A 6,158-nucleotide genomic window follows, 5' to 3' on the forward strand; every position below is an offset into this window, starting at 1 on the left:
ACCCTATATCCATAGAATTCTTATATGGTATCCTAGGAATCACCTAGGAATCTTACCAATATCCTTATCCAGTACTTTTATATTTAAGTATCTTTTTAAAAACTCCTTTATGCCACCACAGGAATGGACAGACTGCTGTTAACTCATTTTTTTTGTTTGTCTGTCTGTCTCTCTGACTTTCCAAGTAATAAACACTTTGCTATGTAGTATACCCAGATTAAACCTGGAACCCCTTGACCTGAGCTCCACCTCTTCCTGTCTAGATGACTTGAAACAACTTAACCTCTTATCTCAATTTCCTCATCTATATAAAGGGACCATGTCTTCTACCTCTTCAAAGTTGTAAAGGTTAAATGGATAAATATATTTATAAGATTCTCAGCACATAGTAATATATATTAAGTACAAACTATGTGTCTGGCACCATTATGAGTGTTTTATGTCTGTTATTTCCAAATATGTTCCACAGCTGTGCAGCCACCCATGAAAGGAAAGTGACTGGCCCAAGATCATGCAGTATACACCTCTTAGCACAGTGCTCAGACAAGAGCCAGTGTTTTTTTTTTTTCCTCTCCTTGCAGTTTTTTGTTTTGCGGTGCTGGGGATCCAACCTAGGGTCTCACACATGCTGGGTAGGTGCTGTGCCACTAAGACACACCCCCAAACTTTAATGTTTATTTATTTATTTGTTTGTTTATTTTGAATTTTTTAATATTTATTTTTTCGTTTTCAGCGGACACAACATCTTTGTTTGTATGTGGTGCTGAGGATCCGACCCGGGCCGCACGCATGCCAGGCGAGCGCACTACTACTTGAGCCACATCCCCAGCCCCTAATGTTTATTTATTTGTTTTTGGTCCTGGAGATTGAACCACCAAGCTACATCTAAACCCTTTTTATTTTTTAATTTTGTGACAGGGTCTCACTAAGTTGCTGAGGCTGCGCTCGAACTTGCCTCAGCTTCTCAAGTAGTGGGATTACTTGTGTGAGCCACCAGGCCCAGCTAATGTTCATTCATGAATGGCCTTACAATTCTTTTTTTTTTTTAATATTGTTAGTTGTTATTTATTTTTAAGTGGTGCTGAGGATGGAACCCAGTGCCTCACAGGAGCTAGGTAAGTGCTGTACCACTGAGCTACAACCCCAGCCCTGGCCTTACAATTCTTTAAAAAAAAAAAAAAAATTATTTTTTAGTTGTAGGTGGACACAATACCTTTATGTTATTTTTTTTTAAGAGAGAGAGAGAGAGAATTTTAATATTTATTTTTTAGTTTTCGGCGGACATAACATCTTTCTTTGTATGTGGTGCTGAGGATCGAACCCAGGGCCTCTCAGGTGCTGTACGAGCGCTCTACCACTGAGCCACAGTCCCAGCCCCGTGGGTGACATCCTTGGAGGACAGGAACCAGGTTGATGGAGTCATGCTGTCCTCCCGAGGGGGGAATGGGGTCATTTGTCCTTAATGATGGAAAAGAAGGGAAGGCTTCTAGGAAGGCTGAGGTTTTCTCAGTTAGGACCTTCCATGGGTCACTCTCCCCTCTTGGCTTATCCCCCTTCCCACCCAGCCAGCACCCAAGGCACAATCCTGGATCATCCTGTCTGTGGAACTCCCCTCTTTGGTCTCCGGCATACAACCCATCTCCTACCCAGGATCCAGAGGATTGACAGCAACTCCAGAAAGTTCCAAAACATTGTGTGACAGGGGCTCACTTGATACTTTGTGTCCTTGTGGCTTTGAAACTGACATGTTTTTTTCTTTTTCCCAATCTTTTCCCTAAACTTCTCTTTCCTGATCTTTTTTCCCTTATCTTCTTCCTGACCTCCTCCCTGATCTTCTTTTTTCCTGACCTTCTCCTCCCTGATCTCTCCTCCCAAATCTCATTTTCTCTGAATGACCTCTATAAAAGCCCCCTGTTCCTGTGGATGGGCAGAATCACAGCCTTTGGGACAGGAGTGTCCCCTGTGTTTTTTCTTTGCTAGCAAAGCAATAAACCTTTTTCCTTTTTCTCAAAACTATGTCCTCATTATTGGATTGGCATTGGGGACAAGGACTGGGCTTTCAGCAATAATTGCACCTGCGCCCGTGGCCAAGTTGAATGTCCAACCCCTCCTGAGGTTATCCTCAGGGGGGTGGATTCTGATTTGTTCCCTAACCCCTCCCTGGATATATTCTACCCTTCCCTGTGCCCTTGAGCCTCGGTCTGGAAGGACCAGCTTAGAGCTCTGTGTCTGAACAACCTTTGGTGTGACCAAGCCTGTGGGTTGGTGTTTCTCATGCTCTCCAAGCCACCTACTGTAGACATGTGCTACATAATGATGTTCCTGTCAACTGGGCCACATGCATATGTCATGACAATTCCATCAGATTAGAGCTGAAAGACTCCTGTCAGCTGGTGACCCTGTTGCAGTTGCCACGTTGTGACAAAACTCATCGCTCACATGTTTGTGGTGATGCTGGTGTAAGCAGACCTGGGCGGTTACAAAAGTAGAGCACACACAGTTATGTAGACTATACAGCAGCTCCCAGATGACAATGAGCCATTGTGTCACTGGTTTATTTAATGCACTCTTTAACCCTTCCCTGGGGTGGAGTGACTGACAGCACTGGCTAGGTTTGTGCAGATGCACTTTATGTTGTTTGTTCAGTGACAAAATCAGCTCACAGGTGTTTCTCAGAATGTGTCCCCATCATTAAGTGATACATGACTACCATCTGGGTGACCTCAAGCAAGTTGCTTAATCTCCCGGTTCTTTGTCTATAAATAATACTCCATAAGTAATAGTCATTGCAATACTGGTTTTGGGGACTTATGCTGTTTTAAAAGTTCTGAAATGTTGGTATTTTGTTGATATAATATTGCTAATTTATTACCTAAAAATAACCTGGAATATGTTTTATGTTTATGTTCAGATTAAGGTCAACAATTTGGACTCAATTTATGTGAAAATACTCAGTGTTACTCCACAAATCTATTCAGATCCACCCCTGTGCAAAACATCCATATTGAGCTACTGCAGAGCTTCTGTTAAAGCATGAGTGTTATTCTAGGCCAAGGGCTTTTGAAACAAATGAGTATGGATATGAGAAAAATGGAAATTGACCCACGGAAACTGCATCTCTACTCGGTGAACATAAAGAAGAGAAAAAGTTTTGAATATACTTTCTTGGAGGACAAAACAATATGCAGTTCATTAGCTCGTAAACTGTGCAGAAAAAGTAAAATAAAAATGTGTGCATGTTACAGAATAACTCCAGTTGTTCTGAAGATCTCGAGTACTTCAAATAAGAAATGGGATTTCTAAGCCAGACATGGTAGCGCACGCCTGTGATCCTAGTGGCTTGGAGGCTGAGGCAGGAGGATCATGAGTTCAAAGCCAGCCTCAGCAGTGATGAGGTGCTAAGCAACTCAGTGAGACCCTGTCTGTAAGTAATATACAAAATAGGGCTGGGATGTGGCTCAGTGGCCGAGAGGCCTGAGTTCAATCCCCGATATAAAGAAAAAGGGTGGGGGGATTTGTCTGTTGTGTGTGTGCCTGAAAATGGACCTGGGGCCGGGCACATGCCAAGTACACACTCTACCACTGAGTCACATTCCCAGCCCCAGAGACAGAAGTATTTGAAGAAGGATGCTTCCACTCTGTCCCCATCTGTGTCCTGTACAGCAGTGGGAAAATAAGGATGAAAACACCGTCAACGGAGCTTCTCCAAAGGAGGTGACAGGACCTGTGCCCCTTAGCCACTACCTAAGAATGGGAGCTTTGGCTACTACCATCCTTGACCCAAGGCATCTAGAATGACCAGACAGTGTACCCAGAGGCTCAAGATGCATGTCCAGAGATTATAGGACCCTGCTGGGTTTGGGGATGCAGGCCTGTGATCCCAGCAACTTGGGAGGCTGAGGCAGGAGGATCACAAGTTCAAGGCCAGCCTAAGCAACTTAGACTCCCTATAAGTAACTTACCAAGACCCTGTCCCAAATAAAAAAAAAAAGGAGGGGGGGCTGGGGACGTGGCTCAGTGAAAGCACCTTGGGTTCAATCCCTGGTGCTCCCCCCAAAGGAGAGGTTGTAGGACTCTTGTTTCCTGGACGTTGCCTTCTGTTTATCCATTCCTTATCCTCAGGCATCTAGCCCTGTTCCTTCTTAACATTCGCCACCCCACAGGAGCCACCACTCTTCCTTTTTGCATTCTGGCTCCACACTATCAATTGAATTTTTTTTGTGTGGGGGGGTTTGTACTGGGGATTGAATGCAGGGGCACCGACCACTGAGCCCCATCCCCAGCCCTGTTTTGTATTTTACTTAGAGACAGGGTCTCACTGAGTTGCTTAGCACCTCACTTGCTGAGGCTGGCTTTGAACTTGTGATCCTCCTGCCTCAGCCTCCCCAGCCCCTGGGATTACAGTCATGTGCCACCATGCCTGGCAATTCTTATATTTTAATTTTTTTTTGGAATGATTTTTTTTTGTTCTTTTTAGTTATACATGACAGTAGAGTGTATTTTGACATATCACACATACATGGAGTATAGCTCTCCATTCTTGTGGTTGTACATGATGTGGAGTAACACTGGTTATATATTCATATAGGAACACAGGAAAGTGATGTGGATTCATTCTACTCTCTTTCCCATTCCCACCCAGCCTGCCTTCCCTCGGGCCCCTTTGTCTAATCCAGTGAACTTCTATCCTCTGCCCCCCCCCATTCCCCACCCCCAGTTCCATCCATTTACCAGCAACGGTCATAATTTCATTCTTCTTTATGGCTTAGTGGTATTCCAATGTGTATATATACCACATTTTTTAAAAATTTATTTTTTGTAATTATAGATGGACAGAATTCCTTTATTTTGTTTATCTTTATGTGGTGCTGAGGATCAGACCAAGTGGCTCATGCATGCTAGGCAAGCCCTCTGTCTCTGAGCTATAGCCCCAGCCCATATCACATTTTCTTTATTTTGAATTGCAATTCTTAAGATCCCTTAGTCCTTTTTACTTTTGCAGTTTTCTTTTTCTTTCTTTCTTTTTTTTTTTTTTTGCAGTGCTGGGAATGGAGTCCTGGGTTCACATCCTAAACAAGTGCTCTGCCACTGAGCTACATCCCCAGCCCTTTTAATTTTTAAAATTTTGAGACCAGGGTCTCTCTAAATTGCTGAGACTGACCTTGAACTTGGGATCCTCTTGCCTTAGCCTCCCTAGGCCCTGGGATTACAGAGGAGCACCACCAAGCCTGGCTCCATTTTAAGACATTTGTGATGGGAAAACATTCAGGTTATTTTGTACCCCAAATCAGAAACTTCTCAGGAGCTATTTCATAAGGTATTGAGCCCTTGATGTGTAGCTAATGTGACGTGATGTGGAACTGATTTTAACTTAATTTCCACTTCAACTTCAGTAGCCATGTGTGGCCAGTGGCTTCCATTTTGCCCTAAAGATGAAGAAGGAGCTCACCCCCTGGGAGGCTCACCCAGGCTAGTCACCCACTAATCTCAGGGCGGAGACTACCTACATTCCAGCCCCTCCCTTGCCCTGCTCTCCTAGGTGCTTGGTGAGGTCTGGGTGGAAGGATACTGGGTGCTCTAGATTCCTTTGGTACTTGGGTCAGCCAGCCTGGGGGACCCGCCTTAGGGGAATTTAGAACTCTATTTTAGGCCCATAAACACTGAGTGAAGGGATTCCTGAGGACCTTTTTTTGTTTGTTTCTACCCTTCCCATCTCATTCTGCTCTCAGCCACTTCCTGATCTGCAAATGCCCCGGGGAGATCCCATCCTCTAAACCATGGGATGTCAACTCCCTTGCATAACCTCACAGCCTCGGGGTTCTCAGATACCACCACCTCTCCTCCATGCAGCCCCTCTCTCCTAGCAAGTCCCCTGCAGTGGCCTCCTGCTCACTTTGCTTAGGGGCAACTTTGCCCTTCTCTTTCAAGACTAATCTCAGCCTGGCACCACACAGTGACTTGTGCCTATAATCCCCAGCGTCTCTGAAGGCTGAGGCAGGAGGATCCAAAGTTGGAAGCCAGTTTTGGCAATTTAACGAGGTCCCATTCCAGTGTAAAAAAAAAAAAAAGGAGGCTGGGGATGTAGCTCAGTGGTAGAGTGGATTCCCAGCACTGCAAAACTGTAAATAAATAAAAATAATAAGACTGGGGCTGGGCTT

The sequence above is a fragment of the Marmota flaviventris genome, chromosome 19 (assembly GCF_047511675.1).
Source record: "Marmota flaviventris isolate mMarFla1 chromosome 19, mMarFla1.hap1, whole genome shotgun sequence".
NCBI classification, from domain to species: domain Eukaryota; kingdom Metazoa; phylum Chordata; class Mammalia; order Rodentia; family Sciuridae; genus Marmota; species Marmota flaviventris.